We start from the raw sequence: 18,864 nt of genomic DNA, 5'->3' as shown, positions 1-18,864 counted from the left end.
GGATGTGAAAACTTTTTTGGAGCACTAACTTTGGTTATTTAAATATGAAAACTCAACATTATGATTTGAAAATACTGAAAATGATTTCAGAAATTAGAAGTTTAGCAAATATCTTACCTATATTTTATAAAACATAGTGCCAAGTATATGCATGTACTCTACTGGATAATAATCATGTTTGTAACATGGGACTGCTATAGAAGCATAGTCACTTCTCTTGAATAGCTAAAAAACAGAAATTTGGGGATCACCAGCATATATATTGAATTTGAAGCTATGGTATTATATAGGGTCACGGGAAAAGGTACTGAATAAGTTCTAGGACATTATCTTAGGGAATATCTGCATTTAAGGATAAGCAAGGGAAAGTCAGTGAAAGAGATTTAAAAAGGAGAAATCAGTAAGGAAAAAGTAGAATGGGCCAGTAGCTCAGAAACCAGAAGAGGAGATCCTTTGAAGAGGGGAAAAAGTGGCCAGCAAGGAAGATAAAATCAGGGTGTTATATTTATAAATTAATAGATTAGAGGCTATTTGTCAAGAATACAGTATAAATAAACTGAGAAGACAGGGAAACATTGTTTTGGGCCAAAATTAAATTGGACATGAGAAATAGAGATAATGAATATGGATTAATTTTTTAGAGTTTTGGTAATGGGGAGGAGAGAGAGATGTTGGCTGTTCAAGGAGGAGGTTTATTTGAGGAGGGAGTTTCTTAAGATGCACTTAGTTGAAGACTTATGGGAAGGAGCCAAAATCTGTTGAGACCATGAGAAAGATAGTATAATTTATAGGACAGTGTCTGAATGATATAGAAGAAGGTGAAGTCAGAAATACAGATGGAGAAGTTTGTCTTAGAAAGCATTCATTCATTCACTCGTTCTTTCAACATTTATTGAATGCCAAGACCTGAGGGAATGATGTGTTGAGATGGAAGTTGGGGATATTTAATAAGGTCATGTTGGCCATCTGCCTTTTCAGTGAAATACGAGGTACTTAAAAATGAGTAAGTTTTTTGCTTCCAGACACAGTTGCTTAAAGCATTACCATTCCATTATAAGTCTTTTTAAATTCACATCAGACAATGTTATGTTTCAGCTGTCAAACATAATTCAGAAAATTTAAGAGGGAAAGGAAAGTCTGTTTATCCATATTTGTATTCTTTCCATTCTTCCTTCTTGATGTTCCAAAATTCCTTCATCATTTCCTTCCTATTTAGAGAATCTTTATCTACTCTTTTAGAATAGATATAAATTCTCTTAGCTGTCTTTCATCTAAGAATTTATTGATTTCTCCTGCATTTCTGAAGGATATTTTTGTTGGATATAGAATTCTGGGGTCAATAGTTCTTTTCTTTCAGCACTTGAAGAATGTGTTACTTCCTCTGCCCTTCATGTTTTATGATGAAAATCCACTGTCATTCATTTAAAAAAATTTTTTTAAGTTAATTAATTAATTCATTTATTTTTGGCTGGGTTGGGTCCTCTTTGCTTCGTGCGGGCTTTCTCTAGTTGCAGCGAGCGGGGGCTACTCTTCGTTGCGGTGCACAGGCTTCTCATTGCGGTGGCTTCTCTTGTTGTGGAGCACGGGCTCTAGGCGCACAGGCTTCAGTAGTTGTGGCTCACGGGCTCTAGAGCACAGGCTCAGTAGTTGTGGAGCACGGGCTTAGTTGCTTCACGGCATGTAGGATCCTCCTGGACCAGGGCTCGAACCCGTGTCCCCTGCATTGGCAGGCAGATTCTTAACCACTGTACCAGCAGGGAAGTCCTATAATTCAATTTTTTCCTTCTTTAAATGAAGTGTTGCTTCTCTTTAGCTTTCAAGGTTTTCTTTGTCTTTAGTTTCCAGAAGTTTGATTATAATATTTCTTGGTGTGGATTTTTTGGGGTTTATTCTGTTTGGGGTTTGCTTGACTTCTTTTTTTTGTCCACATTGGGTGTTCATTGCTGCACACGGGCTTTCTCTAGTTGTGGCGAGCAAGGGCTACTCTTCATTGCAGTGCACAGGCTTCTCATTGTGGTGGCTTCTCTTGTTGCAGAGCATAGGCTCTAGGGGTGCAGGCTTTCGTAGTTGCAGCATGCACGTGCAGTAGTTGTGGCACAGGGGCCCTAGAGCACGCAGGCTTCAGTAGCTGTGGCATGTGGGTTTAGAAGTTGTGGCTCTCAGGCTTTAGAGCACGGGCTCAGTAGTTGTGGTGCACAAGCTTAGTTGCTCCATGGTGTGTGGGATCTTCCTGGACCAGGGATCAAACCCATGTCCCCTGCATTGGGAGATGGGTTCTTAACCACTGCGCCACCAGGGAAGTCCCTCGCTTGACTTCTGGACTGTAGGTTTATGGTTCTTGCCAAATTTGGGGAATTTTCAGGTGTTGGTTCTTTGTATATTTTTCCAGCTGCACCCTCTTTCTGCTCTCTTTCTGGGACTCCAGTGACTGGAACGCTGGATCTTTTATTATAGTCCCTCAGGTTCCTGAGGCTCTGTTTATTTTCTTTGTCTGTTTGTTTTCTCTCTGATATTCAAATTGGAAAAGGTGTATTGTTCTATCTTCAACTTCACTAATTCTTTCCTATGTACCCTCCATTCTGTTGTTGAGCCCATCCAGTAAGCTTTTTATTTTGGTTATTATTTTTTCATTTCTAACATTTCCATTTGATTGTTCTTTATATTTTCTATTTCTTTGCTGAGACTTTTTTCATTTGTTTTAAGTGTGTTTGTAATTGCTTATTGAAGCATTTCATGATGGCGCCTTTAAAATTCTTGTCAGATAATTCCAACAACTGTGTCATTTCAGTATTGGCATCTGTTGATTGTCTTTTCTCATTCAAGTTTATCCTGGTTCTTGGTATGACAAGTGATTTTTAATTGTATTCTAGACATTTTGAGTGTTATGTTATGGTCTTATTTAAATCATCTCTTTTAGCAGACTTTTTCTGACATCACACTAGTGGGGAAAGAGGAGGCTCCACCTCATTACATTTAGGTGAAGGTGGAAGTCCAGGGTCCCTACTCAGCCTCTTTTGACACCCAGGATGAGGTGGGCACTTAATTACTGCTGGGTGGGGAATAGAAGTTCAGTGCTGTACTAGACCTCTGCTGACACCACCTGGCTTGGACAGGGGCTTCCCAAATGGCCTCCACTGTTACTGCTGATATGTCATGAAATTCTTGGCTTTCCACTCAGCTTCCTCTGACACCACCCCAGTAGGGAAGGATACCTCATTAAAGGTAGATGGGAATGGAAGTCCAAACTAAGAGACCTCTGCTGATAATCATGAGGGTGAAAGAGGTAGGGGAGGGAGTCATTACCATCAGTCTTCCCCATTCAGTCTTCTCTGATACCACCCCAGCAGAGAGGGGTGGGGGAATAGAGGGACACCTAGAAGTCTAAGTTCCTCACTGAGCCTTTGCTGATGGAGGTGGGGTAGTGTCGCAATCTTTTCTGTGGTGTTTGGCTCGATTAAGGCAGTTCTTGTCTAAAAGGTTTACATTTTGCTAGGTTCCCCCCCCCCCCATTTTTTCTTTTGGCTGGTGAAAGCAGGCCTCTCTTGGATTTTTCTTTTTGTCTGTGTCCATTACCATTTCTGGGTTGTTGTTTTCTCCAGCACTCAGTCCTGGATATATGAGGTTAAAAACAAAACTAGGCAGCTCTCCTCTGTGTTGTTCACCAGATTCTGAGACTCCTAGCCATTCTACCACCTCTCCATCTTTTAGAGTCTTCTTATGTTTATATTGTATATCATGACCAGGACTTTTAACTACCATTAGTGAAAGAGATAGGGAAAATTATGTTTACGCCATCTTCTCTGGAACCAGAAATCCCATTATACTTATTTTACTTTTTTCTTTAAAATTTTTTTTCTGGCTACTTAAATTGACTCAATTTTCTGAACATATCCTATTGTATTTAGACACTTTACCTTAGTCCATAAGATGATATTTTCCCTCCCAGTGCAGACATGGGTGAATTGATTTAGCTAAAATTGATTTTTCAAAAAAAAATATCACTACTAGACAGAAACTAAATATATAAAGTTTCTGCCTCCTAGTAGAATTTCTTAAACTAGTCAAAAAATAGAATATAAATCATTGGCTATTCAGTTCATTACTTTTGAATTTTATGGTAGATTTCAATTCTCTGTTAAGCATATGTGGATAAAAACACAGGGCTCAGGGATTGTTCTTTTAAATGTGGCCTCTTGGATTAATTTATTTCATAGTCAATATTGTTAAAAAATAGTAAGTCAAAAACCTAACTTCTTGATTTTAATGACACTGTAAAACTTTTCTCCTTGAATATTTTGGGCTGTTTCTCTATAACTTTTCTTGAGTGGAGGGTCAAGAAAATAATCTGGTTCTTTAACAGGTTTTTAAATATCATTCTGTTAAACAGTTCACGTAAGCTCAATTAGGTTAGGAACCAGTGAAGTGAAGTTGTTCATAAAATGCTTTATTACCTTCGGTTTTTGCAGCATTTGCTGGGTTTAGATAATAAACCTGCACATAGATGTTACTTAATTTTTCTCTGTGCAGTAATTTACATTTGTGAGCAGTAGCCCTAGTCATTTTCAAAGAGGGAAGAAATGAGATATTCCTGCTGCTTCTTCCAATTTAACCTTAAAATGTTAGATGTGATTCCATTCTATAAGAACTCTCCTTTTTTACTCTAGTTATGAATACTATTTTATGGAAATTGTTTGATTTTTTACTTAGAATTATTATATTGGTCATATTTTCATACTGCACTAAAAAGTGCATGCAACTTTGGTGAGAGTGCTATTCCCCAAGGCTAATGGTCTGCAATGTTAAACTGAATTCAGAAGTTATACTGTAAAGTTAGGCTTAAAAGTGTGCTTGGGCAAGGTAGGGGTTGGATATCTATTTGAAAGTAGAAGAGACAAAATGTGGTTGTTTGTTTTTTCCTGTGGACTCTTCCCCAATATAGATTGTCAAGCCTTGCAGTTAATACTTGCTAATTGTTATGACTTCAGTAGTCAGCCACAATAGAAATGTATTTCTGTATGCTTCTTTCCAAAACAAAACAGTTGACCAAAAAAGAGAAAAAGCATCATCATTTGTAAGGATAGATTAAAGGGAGGAAGCAACAGAGTCCAATAATGTATTACACTTCAACGTAAGGGAGGAGGATGGGCCTCCTTCCACTGATACGGAGTAGGGAGGGTTCTGGGAGGTGATATGCACACTGAAAGTGTGGTCCCTGGACCAGCAATCAGCATCCCTCAGAAGCTTGTTAGAAATGTAGAACCTTAGGCCCTACCTCAGATCTACTGAATCAGTGTCTGCTTTCTAACGAGATTCACAGGTGATACCTGTGTATACTATACTCCAAATCCCAGCTCACTGGCAGAGTAACTAACCTTGCATAAGTGTTTAGCCATTCTGTGCTGCAAATTTATTTGTGCTGCAAATTTATTTGTAAAGTGAGAGTAATAATAGTACTTTATGTTTTTTTCTTTTGATGAGGGTTAAATATAATTTATTTAAAGCACTTAGAAGTACCCCACCCCCAAGTAGAGGTTATACTGAGCCGTATTCAGATATTCTAATGCAGGTACCTATTCCTGGTGATAAACATTTAATTGTTTAGTAGGCGATGGTGGTCTGACTCTTATAAAAGAACTCTAATGAGGAACTGAAGAAGGAAGAGATGACAAGCACAAAACTGATAAGGGCTGGAAGATGAACTATATGAGGGAAGCGTAATGCCCCTGGATTATTTAGTTTGGAAAAGAGAAGATTAAGGGACCTCTTACACTCATTTTACATTTCCACTCAGAAATGGATGATCTTACACAGCAGCATAAATACTTCAAGTACACAAATAGAGGTGTATGAAGAGAGAGAGGTGTTGTATATATTGATATTGATAGTTGATGAAGGGTTTTAATTTAATGACAAGAACAAGACTCTTCTTCTTGAAGGTAGGGAGCAGAATGAGATGACTTCTTTCTAAGGTGCTTTTACCCTGTTCCTCATGGCTGGAGATAGTAGGCCCTGGCTTGGTATGTTTAGCCCTGCTTCACAAAGCATTATACACATAACTTCACTTATTGGCCTTTCACAGTCTAGAGAGCTTAGTGTGCAGACCATTTTCAGTGGTCTGTGTTGTCAGGAATTTACCCCTATTGAAATTTGAAATTTTCAACTGTTAATCGTTGTTACTGCAGTTTGCCTTATAAAGTAGCTTCTGACGAGGGGAGGGGTGTGATAACAGCCTTTTCTTCTACAATTCTAGGCTAGCTTCTGTAACTCAAAAAAGGTTGTATTAACCATTAGCCAGACTCATCAAGAAAAAAAGGGAGAAGACTCAAATCAATAGAATTAGAAATGAAAAAGGAGAAGTAACAACTGACACTGCAGCAATACAAAGGATCATGAAAGATTATTACAAGCAACCATATGCCAATAAAATGGACAACCTGGAAGAAATGGACAAATTCTTAGAAAAGCACAACCTTCCGAGACTGAACCAGGAAGAAATAGAAATATAAACAGACCAATCACAAGCACTGAACTTGAAACTCTGATTAAAAATCTTCCAACAAACAAAAGCCCAGGACCAGATGGCTTCACAGGCAAATTCTATCAAATATTTAGAGAAGAGCTAACACCTATCCTTCTCAAACTCTTCCAAAATATAGCAGAGGAATGAACACTCCCAAACTCATTCTACAAGGCCACTATCACCCTGATACCAAAACCAGACAAAGACATCACAAAAAAAGAAAACTACAGGCCAATATCACTGATGAACATAGATGCAAAAATCCTCAACAAAATACTAGCAAATAGAATCCAACAGCACATTAAAAGGAAAACACACCATGATCAAGTGGTGTGTATCCCAGGAATGCAAGGATTCTTCAATATACGCAAATCAGTCAGTGTGATACACCATATTAACAAATTGAAGAATAAAGACTATATGATCATCTCAATAGATGCAGAAAAAGCTTTTGTCAAAATTCAACACCGATTTATGATAAAAACCCTCCAGAAAGTAGACATAGAGGGAACTTACCTCAACATAATAAAGGCCATATATGACAAGCCCACAGCCAACATCATTCTCAATGGTGAAAAACTGCAACCATTTCCACTAAGATCAGGAAAAAGACACAGTTTCCCCCTCTCACCACTATTATTCAACATAATCTTGGAAATTTTAGCCACAGAAATCATAGAAGAAAAAGAAATAAAAGGAATCCAAATCGAAAAAGAAGAAGTAAAGCTCTCACTGTTTGTAGATGACATGATACTATACATAGAGAATCCTAAAAACGTTACCAGAAAACTACTAGAGCTAATCAATGAATTTGGTAAATTTGCAGGATACAAAATTAATGCACAGAAATCTCTTGCATTCCTATACACTAATGATGAAAAATCTGAAGGAGAAATTAAGGAAACATTCCCATTTACCATTGCAACAAAAAGAATAAAATACCTAGGAATAACCTACCAAAGGAGACAACAGGCCTGTATGCAGAAAACTATAAGACAGTGATGAAAGAAATTAAAGGTGATACCAGCAGATGGAGAGATATACCATGTTCTTGGATTGGAATAATCAACATTGTGAAAATGACTCTACTACCCAAAGCAATCTACAGATTCAATGCAATCTCTATCAAACTACCACTGGCATTTGTCACAGAACTTGAACAAAAAATTTCACAATTTGTATGGAAACACCAAAGACCCTGAATAGCCAAAGCAATCTCAAGAAAGAAAAACAGAGATGGAGGAATCAGGCTCCCTGACTTCAGACTATACTACAAAGCTACAGTAATCCAGACAGTATGGTACTGGCACAAAAACAGAAATACAGATCAATGGAACAGGATGAAAGCCCAGAGATAAACCCACACACATATGGTTACCTTATCTTTGATAAAGGAGGGAAGAATATACAATGGAGAAAAGACACCCTCTTCAATAAGTGGTGCTGGGAAAACTGCACAGCTACATGTAAAAGAATGAAATTAGAAAACCTCCTAACACCATACAATAAAATAAACTCAAAATGGATTAAAGAGCTAAATGGAAGGCCAGGCACTATAAAACTCTTAGACGGAAACATAGGTAGAACACTCTATGACATAAATCACAGCAAGATCCTTTTTGACCCACGTCCTAGAGAAATGGAAATAAAAACAAAAATAAACAAATGGGACCTAATGAAACTTAAAAGCTTTTGCACAGCAAACAAAACCATAAAGAAGACGAAAAGACAGCCCTCAGAATGGGAGAAAATATTTGCAAATGAAGCAACTGACAAAGGATTAATCTCCAAAATGTACAAGCAGCTCGTGCAGCTCAATATCCAAAAAACAAACAACCCAATCCAAAAATGGGCAGAAGACCTAAATAGACATTTCTCCAAAGAAGACATACAGATGGCCAACAAACAAATGAAAGGATGTTCAACATCACTAATCATTAGAGAAACGCAAATCAAAACTACAATGAGGTATCACCTGACACTGGTCAGAATGGCCGTCATCAAAAAAATCTAGAAACAATAAATGCTGGAGAGGGTGTGGAGAAAAGGGAACCCTTTTGCACTCTTGGTGGGAATGTAAGTTGATACAGCCACTATGGAGAACAGTATGGAGGTCTCTTAAAAAACTAAAAATAGAACTACCATATGACCCAGTAATCTCACTACTGGGCATATACCCTGAGAAAAAACATAATTCAAAAAGAGTCATGTATCATGATGTTCATTACAGCTCTATTTACAATAGCCAGGACATGGAAGCAACCTAAGTGTCTATCAACAGATGAATGGATAAAGAAGATGTGGCACATGTATACAATGGAATATTACTCAGCCATAAAAAGAAACGAAATTGAGTTATTTGTAGTGAGGTGGATGGACCTAGACTCTGTCATACAGAGTGAAGTAAGTCAGAAAGAGAAAAACAAGTACCGTATGCTAACACATATATATGGAATCTAAAAAAAAAGACAAAATGGTTCTGAAGAACCTAGGGGCAGGACAAAAATAAAGATGTAGACGTAGATCATGGACTTGAGGACACAGGGAGGGGGAAGGGTAAGCTGGGACTAAGTGAGAGAGTGGCATAGACATGCATACACTACCAAATGTAAAATAGATAGCTAGTGGGAAGCAGCCCCATAGCACAGGGAGATCAGCTCGGTGCTTTGTCTCCACCTAGAGGAGTGCTATAGGGAGGGTGGGAGGGAGACGCAAGGGGAAGGAGATATGGGGATATATGTATATGCATATCTGATTCACTTTGTTATGCATCAGAAACTAACACACCATTGTAAAGCATTATATACAATATTTATATTGTAAAGCAATATAAAGCATTATATTCCAATAAAGATGTTAAAAAAAAAAGGTTGTATTGATTTAAAGCAGCCTTCCAAATGGAGAAAATACTTCAGGTCTAGCTGAAACAGGGATCCTTACGCAAAAGATACATTTTTAGGCAGGTTAGAAGCAAGATAAAATGCATGACTTTCATTAGAAATGTTTTTGTAACCTTGTCTTTAACATCTACTATGAATGCTTGAAAAAATGTATATCCTTAGAGTGTTATGTGGAAAGGAAACTAGTATAAAGAATTCAAAATTCTAATCAACCTGGTACATTGATAGCCTGCTTTTTAAGATATCTGCATATGAACTTTTAAATAAGGGTCCTTGCCTTTAAAGTTGGAGAAATAAATATTGTGTCTCCATTGTATAGCTGGTTTCCTGGAAAACCTCAGGCTTCAATGATCTGAGCGAAATACATGATGTAAAGCATCTTAGTTCCAAGTCTGTTTCTGCCCCATGTTGTTCTGTGACTCTGCAAGAAACAAGGTAAAGACCGTAAGGCTTAGAAAACTCTTATACAGCTAGTTATATATTCTAATTAGGTATCTTTCCATGGCTTCTTGTTTTGTTGCTATTATTCAAACAGAATGAGTAGAGTCCAGAAGAAGATGGGTGAGGCATTTACCTCTTCTTCCCTTTGTAAGTGTCCAGAGCATTGAGTTTTCCCCTGTTTGATTTGGAGATTTGTTTCCCTTCCCAACAGGTTACTGTTGTCCGGAAATTTCCCATAAATTCCTCTTTTAATTAAATGGATAATTTCAGACTTGTATCAGTGGTTTGTACCCCCGTACAGATCACAACTTAATAAAAGAGTATAAACATTCATATGAAATTCTTGTCTAGCTCTGCTAGTCAGTTCATCTTGGTATCAGTTTTTCTTTTACCAGTAATCTGTTTTCAGTTGCACATATTGTCATTGAGTGCCAAACTAGATATATAATTTGGACCTCACTGTTTATCTCAGAAAATACGTTCTTTTGTTGAAAAGGGAAAAAAGGAAATGATTGTGCAGTAAGAAATATAACATGATCAGAAACTTTATTTGCTTCAAGAGAGGAAAATCTGTGAGGTTAGAACAATTTAAAATTTTTAATGAATTGGTATTTTTAGGTGTCTTCTTGGCTAAAGACCACATAGCCTATCTTTGGTTTGCTTTGATTCCAAATCCAAACCTCACATGAAATTCAGTAGGTGCTCCTTTAGTTTTATTCCTTTATTCATTTCTCATTTCTAAAGTGCCTGCTGTGATAGAGAGAGATCAAGGTTAATATACTATGATTTCAGGAACTCACAGGCCACTTCAGGTGATAGTAACATAATCAAATAATTTTATCTATGCTGTTTACTATAATGAAGTGCTTAATTCTGCATGGAGGTCAAAGTTAGGAGGAAGAGCTGACATACAGCTAAATTTGAAAGGATAAGTAGGAATTGCGTAGGACTGGGGGTAGGCAAAACATTTGAAGCAGAATACTGAGTATGTGCTGTCTTTATATATTAAGTAGTATGTAGGTGTTCAGAGTAAAAGGAGGACCTGCCCTAGTGAAGCTCTTTGAGTTCTAGATCCCCTGAGAGCCTCATGACTAATGGACTGCGTGAGAGTGGGAGGCACATGGTCAGCTGTCTTTACCTTGAGGGACCCTGAATAAAATAGCTCTTTCTGTTCAGGAGCTTCTCTCTGATGGGAAAACAGGATCTAGCCAAACAGTGGGGGAAATGGTGAACAAACTTGTGTTCTGGCAAGGGTCACTGTAGCCTCCTCAATGTCATCTTTTAACTAGTGTGGCCTCTGCACCACTGGGCACAGTTGACTACATCTTTCTATTGATTCCTCCTCTCTGCCTGCCCTTTACATGTTGTTACATTGGCCCTCTTCTCTTCTCTCAGTTTGAACATTTTTTTCTCCAAAAGGCTTTCCCTGGCTCCTCCATCATCTGGGTCCCCTTAGGAAGTGCTTGCATAGAACTACATCAGTGTTCTTGCTATTGCTTTCATCATTTGTTATCTTAAGTATGTGCTTGATTATCTGCCTTCCTTGCTGGAGGTAAGCTCCCTGCAGGAGACAGTGTTGGTCTTGTTCATCATTGTATGTCTAGCACCTGGCACAGTCTCTGGTGTTAATGTACTCAGTAAATATTATTCAGTGTTTATTGAGCTCCTATTATGTAAGCTAAGGAATTCAGCAGTAGACAAAACAGACAAATATTCCTGGCCTAACGGTGCTTATTTGTTGAATGAATGAAAGAATGAACAAAAAAACAAAACTGAATACTTTCCTAGACAATGTTAAACACTTTTGTGTCTTCAGCCACCACTTACAAAGTGATTAACTCCCAAATCTGTTTCTAATGAGACCTCTTCTTTGAATTCCAGGCCTAGGGATTCAAATGTCCCAACTGGCCATCTCAACTAAATGCTCCCCAAGCATCTCCAGCTCAGTGTGTCTAAAGCTGCACCCCTTCCCCCATACCTCTTCTTTGTTCTTCATTCCCTGTCTTGGTAAATGGAACTGTGCATCATACAACTGGTCATACATCTTGCTACCCAATTTATAACTTGACATTGTCTTAAATTTCCCTCTTCAACTCAGTCACCTCCTAATTCCTACCGTTATTATTTCAATTCAGACCCCTCTCATCTCTAGCTTTAGACTGTTATAGCCATTTTCTAATTGGTTGCTTTCATTCTCTCTTCAAGCTCTCCACTCCACCCTTCACATTCTGACCAAAGGTATCTTTACAGCATACAAATAGGTTGTAAGACATCAATGGGTTATATAGAAATAAAATCCAAACAACTTAGTGTAACATTCAAGATCTGGCCCCTGTTTGTCTCTGCAGCCTCTTCACTCATTCTCCCTACTCACCACCAGTTGACCATCCATACTGTCCTATTTGCAGTTCCCTTAATGTGCAAATCTGTTTCATTTCTCCATGCCTTTGCCCCTGATGACCTTTCAGCCAAGGGTACTCCCTTCCCTTCCTACCCAGTGCATCTGTAAACTCCTCTTCCAGAATTCATTTCTAGGGTCACATCTTCTCTGAAACATTTTCTGACTTCCTCTCAGTGTTGTCAAAGTGACTACTTACCCCCATTTAAAAAAGTTCATTGTACCCTTTGTTTAAATGTCTCTCCCAGAACATGTTATCCTTATTTATTTAAATCTTTCTCTAAACTCTTTGATGTCTTTTTTATCTCAGCTTTATTTAGATGTATTCGGCATATAACATTATGTAAGTTTAAGGTGTAATATGTATATATTGTGAAATGATTACCACAATAAGATTAGTTAACACACCTATTACATGTGTGTGTGTGTTGAGAACATTTAAGATGTATTTTCTTAGCAACTTTCAAGTATACAATACAGTGTTGTTAATTGTAGTCACCATGTTGTACATTACATTCCGTAGAGTTTATTCATCCTAAAACTGTACGTTTGTATACTTTGACCACGCTCACCCATTTCCCCCACCCTCCTGAGCCATTGGCAACCACCAGTCTCCTCTCCGTTCTATGAGTTCAGTTTCTTTAGATTCTACATATAAGTGAGATTATGCAGTATTTTTCTTTCCCTGTCTGATTTATTTCCCTTAGCATAATGCCCTCAAGTTTTTATCCATGTTGTTACAAATGGAAAGACTTCCTTCTTTTTTAATACTGAATAATATTGCATCGTATACATGTATATGTGTGTGTGTGTTTGTGTATAACATTTTAATCCATTCATCTGTTGACAGACACTTAGGTTGTTTACATGTCCTGGCGGTTGCAAATAATGCTGCAATGAACATGAGGGTGTACATATCTCTTCAAGATGGTGATTTCATTTCCTTCGGGTATATACCCAGAAGTGGAATTGCTGGATCATATTTTTAATTTTGGGGGGAACCTCTATACTGTTTTTCATAGAGGCTTCCCCAATTTACATTCCCATCAGTGGTTTTCAAGGGTTCCCTTTTCGCCACATCCTCACCAGCACTTGTTATCTCTTGTTCCCTTGATGTAAAAAGTCTATTGAATATATGCTTGTGCTCTGCCCTATACTAAATTCTTTTCTTTTATTAGCTCATTCATATTCATAGTTGCCCTGTGAAGCGAGGTAGGTATTATTATTCCCAGGTGAGGGTGTCAGAGAAGTTTCTTGTCAAAGTTATATCATTACTAAGTACCAGAATTAAGATTTGAGCCAAGAGTGTTGGATGACACCTAAGTCTGTGCTTTTACTCATTCTACCTTAGTACCTTTGTTAAATAACTGGAAGAAACCTTAATGGGCCTTTTTTATATGGCCTTTTGCTGCCATGGATGTGCCTATTCTTCGCTCAAATGACAGGTTCCAGTTAGTGTATCATTAGACCATACTGAGAGTTAGTCACCTGACTTAATGACCACAGATAAATGGAGTTGTAGAGCTCTTATGAGTCTGACCTGATGTTTAGGTTTCTGCTTCTTTCATGATAACTTATGGTGGGAGTAGGAAGACAAGAAGTGACTGAATAATAGTAGGAAGAAGAAAACACAAAAAACACAAACAAAAACAAAAAAAAGTATTTTTACAATTTTTTATTTTGACAGTTTCCAAATATATAGAAAAGTTGACAGAATAATGCAATGAACCACCATATACCTGCTACCTAGATTCCACAGTTGTTGACATTTTGCTCTATTCGCTTTGCCTCCTCATATATATGTATATATATATATACAAATCTATATACATATTTATGTTTAATTTATATTATAAATTTATATAAGTAAATAAATTTATTTACTTACATATATAAAATTTATTTTGCTTATTTTTTTTACTACTTTAAAGTGGCTGGTGTCATATGTCACCCCTAAGTACTTCACATTCATAAGAATCTTTATAAGCCCCATTATGATACCTAAGAAAATAAGCAGTAATTCTATAATATCAACTGGTATTGAGTCCCTATTCCAATTCCCCTAGTTGTCCCAAGAATGTCTTTTATAGCTGTTTCTCTTCCTGAGCCAGGATTCAGTCTGATTCATGGCTTACATTTGGTTGTGTCTTTGCTTTCTTAATCTAAAATAGGCCTACCCACTTTTTTCCCCCATGACTTTACTTTTTGAAGAGTTCAGGTCAAGTGCTTTGCAAAATCTCCCACATTATGGATTTGTCTGATTGTTTCCTTGTGGTATAATATAATTTGTTCCTTTATTTCTTTTAATTCCTGTGCAGTGGGAGTTAGATTTACAGATTTGGTTTGATTCAGGTAAAACATTCTTGGCAAGAATATTTCTTAGGTGATGTTGCCTGCTTCAGACATTAAGAGGTACATAATGTCTGGTTTTTTCACTATTAGTAATCCTACATTAATTTACTTTGTTTAGGTGATGACTACCAGATTTTACCATTTAAAGGTACATTTTCTTCTTTGCTATAAATAACTAATCTTGACACCTTATGAATATGTTATTTATTAACCTTTTACGTACTGGTTTTAATATCAATTAATGATCCTCACCTGAATTAGTTATTACATTGGGGATTGCAAAGTGGTGATTTTTAAAATTTGACCATTCCTTCTAAATAATTAGCATTTTTCTATAAAGAAGAACTTCAATTTTTTCCACTTTCACTCTTCCCTTCTTTTGAAGTATCACTCTGAACTGGTAGATTTTTATTTATTTAAATTGCTATTAATTAGAGTCATTCCTTTTGATGCTCAGATTGTCCCAAATTTGGCTGAGTCCCCTTCAGGGTTGCTGCTATTCCTTTTGATAAGCCCTCATCTATTCGTCTTTAAACACTTTCTTACATTAAAATAACAAGAATTTCAAGCTCATTTTGTACTTTCCCTACCCCAGAATGGGAATCAGCCATTTTTCTGAGGAGTCGGTTCCCAAAATGGAGTTGTTTTAAAAAAATTGATTATTCTTCCTTTTCTCCTCTCATGGAGACCTTTCTTCATTTCATTCTGTATTAGATCAGGATTTATGTAGTAAACTACCAGATTCAAGTATCCTAAATATCTGAGGCAAGGGTGAGATGGGGTGATGGGAGTAGTCTCTGCTCCACCAGAGGAATTCTTCCAGTTTAAGACAATCACTTGGACAGCATACTACTAGTATATTCTGTCTTCTGGTCCTTCTACTTCCACCCCTGATTTTTCTCACACAGTTTTTATTCTTTCATCTCCCTATTCATTCTGCTTCAATCTTTAGTTTTATTTTTCTATATAATGCATTTTGGAGTTAAGGCTTTAAGCTTTGCAAAATGACCATTTCCAACATCCATTTCAGCTAATTAATTTGATATGTTTAGGTTTTGATGTGATGTTGCTCAATATTAATTTATATTTATTTCTGTTATCTTACGAAGCTTGCTTTCTTTGATGAGGCTGTGATGACTGCAGTTTCTCTCAGTTCTTGATGGTCGTTGGGCAGACCAGCAGTATGCTAGGTTCACATCATGGTTGGTGCACACCTTCCCTTAGGTTCAATTTCCTTCATCTGTTGCATTCTTTTCTGTCAGTTGGCCAGGCTTGAGTTAAATATGTCTTCTTTCTCACTGTACTCCCTCCCCCAAATCAGTTAAGAAGGCATTTTACGTACATTTTCCTAACATAAATCTCTCTCTCCAGATGGAGGGTTGAAGTCTCATTGTGCTAAGGAGGAAGGAAAATTACTGTTTTGCATGTACATATATTTTGGATTTTACAGGAAAGGGGAGGGCATTTCAAAATCTGGTGAATCAATACAGATATAAAAAATTGATAAAGATAGGACTGCTTGTTTTTATATTCTGCCACATAGCATGTGTTTAAATGAATTTGCCTATAATTTGTCTTCAAATGCTGACATTTAACTCTTAGACTGTATAATTGTGCTGGCTTTTTCGAGACAAATTCATATTCTGTGTCCAGGCTAATATGTTCACCTATTACAGACATTATTGCCTATGGTAACAGCTAGAATAAAAAATTCTTTTTATATACATCATAGCTGGCAGAGGCTCTTGGGACCGCCACAAATCATTCCTGTCTTTTTGAACTTGCTGAGGAAAAGCATGGAGATGTAAAACCAACCTGGTCTGATATAGATTGGCTTTGAAAACATATTAGCTTATCTAGACCACTGTTCATTGTATTGTTGTGGTTGTTTTTAAGATGCTGAGTATTAAACATGCTCTTCTACTTAATGTATTGTTTAGCTTAGTAACCTATCCTTTCATTATGAACCAGCTCCTCTTCTACAAGCCATCTCTGGTTTTTGTTAAAGGTTAACAATGAGAATAATGAAGCAATTGGTTATTTATTCAGTCAGGATTGGCAAAAGTTATTAGAATAGGAATCTGCCCAGAAGCAATGATATGGTTATGAAAATGTTAAGAAGAACACTGAAGCCAGTCACCATTTTTGACATTTAAGAAATACTATTCCCACCCTTAATCATGATGACCTGTTATAAAAGTATTTATACAGAATAATCTTATTGGACAGTAATTTTTATACAACAGCATATATAATTAGGTGTCAGGGAGATTCAGAAATGATCTGAGAGAAGAATGAGCCTTGGGAAGAAATTACCACAGTGAGAAATAAGGAACAGAGAACTCTCCCTTGGATAGAACTCCCTGTCTTCCAGACACCCGATCTGTGCAGTTTAGTATCTTCTTCCTGAGCACTTTGCAAGTTTGAGGAGCTGTGAGAGAGGGTACCCCAAGTTAGGTTGCTGTGTTCTTCATACTAGACTGTAAAACATGTAGGGAGGTATATGGGCAGAAAATTTCCTGATGATGCTTTTATTAATGAAATATTGACTAAATTGACATTATGCAAAACCAAACAAATAGGACAAAAATCTAATCATAATCCTGTTATGTTTACTTTCATTTTTATGTTTACTTGATATCTCTTTGCTCCTACTTCTACTTTGTTTCCCTGCATTTCTACTTCTACTCCTACTTCTATGTTTTCTTTCTCTGCTTCTACTTCTACTATGTTTTTTTCTCTTTCTTGGAATCTTTTTTGTCATCTCTATGCCGCCTATCATCTTTGTCTTCTTTATATTTCTTTTCTTCTACCTCACCCCTACTTCTCCGTTCCTTGGACCGTTCTCTTGACCTCTCCTTTTCTCAGTCATTACCTCTTTCCTTATCATAGTCACGATCTCGTCTTCTACCTCTCTCATTTTCTTTCTCTCTTTCCCGATCCCTGTCCCTTCTATCCCCTTTCCTATCACGACTTCGAATACGGCTTCTATGTCTTTCCCTACTCCTGCTATGCCTGCGTTCTAGCCCCCGATCAATACTTCGGGATCTTCGCCTTTCTTTTTCCCTTTCTTTGGCTTCACGCTCTAGTCGCTGGCGTTCTTTCTCTCTTTCTAATTCTCGGTCAAAACTAGAGGACCCTTGGCCCTCCCGATGATGGCTTCTACTTCTGGATCTTCTTGGGGACCTCCGTGGACTCAGTGATCTCCTTGGAGACCTTGAACGCCTGCGTTCAACATGTCTGTCTATTTCCTCAGCGCTTTCCTTTCCATCGTTCTTGATTTTTCTTGGTCGGGTTTTAATCTGTTGATCGATATTCTTCTGAACTGGAACTGGAATTCTTGGAAACAAAGTGGAAAACCACTCCAGTTTTGTGAGAAAAGACCGTAGCATTTCTCCAATGGTCATTACGCAGCCTCCACCAGCCTTCACATCTAGGTCCTCTTCATCATGAAGGAAGGATTCAAACCAATCCCATAGATCTGTAGGGGGCTGTGTGTACCTTATATACATAAATCCAAGGGCTCTAATATATGGAGAGTCTGTGTGTGTTATAAGACCCATCACTTGCTTGCGAGTTAACTTCAGAGTAAATAATTTGTATAACAGGCAAAAAGCTGTAGAAACAATTCCTCCTGTCCCAACACCTTGAACCCCTCTGCACATCCCTGTTTGGCCAGCTGTTTTCCTGCTTCCTTTCTCCCATGGTTCAACATGTGTGACCTCTACCTGCGACCTTGGTCTGCTCCAAGCCTCGCTGCAAGACTGAGTCAATCTCCTGACTTCCTGCTGCGAAAATTTCCAGGCCTTCAGTACATCTTTTTCCACTTGTACCTCTCCACCCTCAACCCTCCCACCCCACCCAACAAACACACTGACCACTTCCCTGTCTGGATCGGATAGTGAATACCAACAACACGAGGCCAACACTGAAGTCAATACACGCCCTGGCCCGGGGTGAGCGGGAGAAGCACCAACAAGTTGGCGCCGAGTAGATCCACGTCAAAATAAATAAATTTAAAGCTGTAAACTGGAGAGACTTCAGTTATTCGTTTCTCCTCTCCCCCACTCCTCCCGTCCAACTCCCCCACCAGGGGCGGGCTCCTGTTATGTTTAATATAGTTAGAACCTCCTATGTAAATTAGGCAGTAATTACTTTGACCAGAACAGTATCATCACTTCTACCCTGAATTTTTTAGTAACAGCTTTATTGAGATATAATTCACATACAATAAAAATCACCCTTTAGCAGTA

The 18,864-nt window shown here is 37.7% G+C and overlaps 1 protein-coding gene and 1 pseudogene across 5 annotated transcripts in view; one reads left to right on the top strand and one right to left on the bottom strand.

The window, feature by feature from the left end:
- KIAA1328 overlaps positions 1–18,864 on the top strand; it is a gene marked incomplete at its 5' end in the record, with an annotated part of 384,225 nt that overhangs the window by 113,710 nt on the left and 251,651 nt on the right. The gene's annotated exons all lie outside the window — the stretch shown is intronic.
- On the bottom strand, positions 17,123–18,428 carry LOC307197392 (annotated as a pseudogene). Its single transcript has one exon. The product of its transcript is annotated as an uncharacterized misc_RNA (transcript).

The sequence above is a fragment of the Stenella coeruleoalba genome (assembly GCF_951394435.1).
Source record: "Stenella coeruleoalba genome assembly, chromosome: 14".
Taxonomy (NCBI): domain Eukaryota; kingdom Metazoa; phylum Chordata; class Mammalia; order Artiodactyla; family Delphinidae; genus Stenella; species Stenella coeruleoalba.
This window is presented reverse-complemented; position numbering and strand designations above follow the sequence as displayed.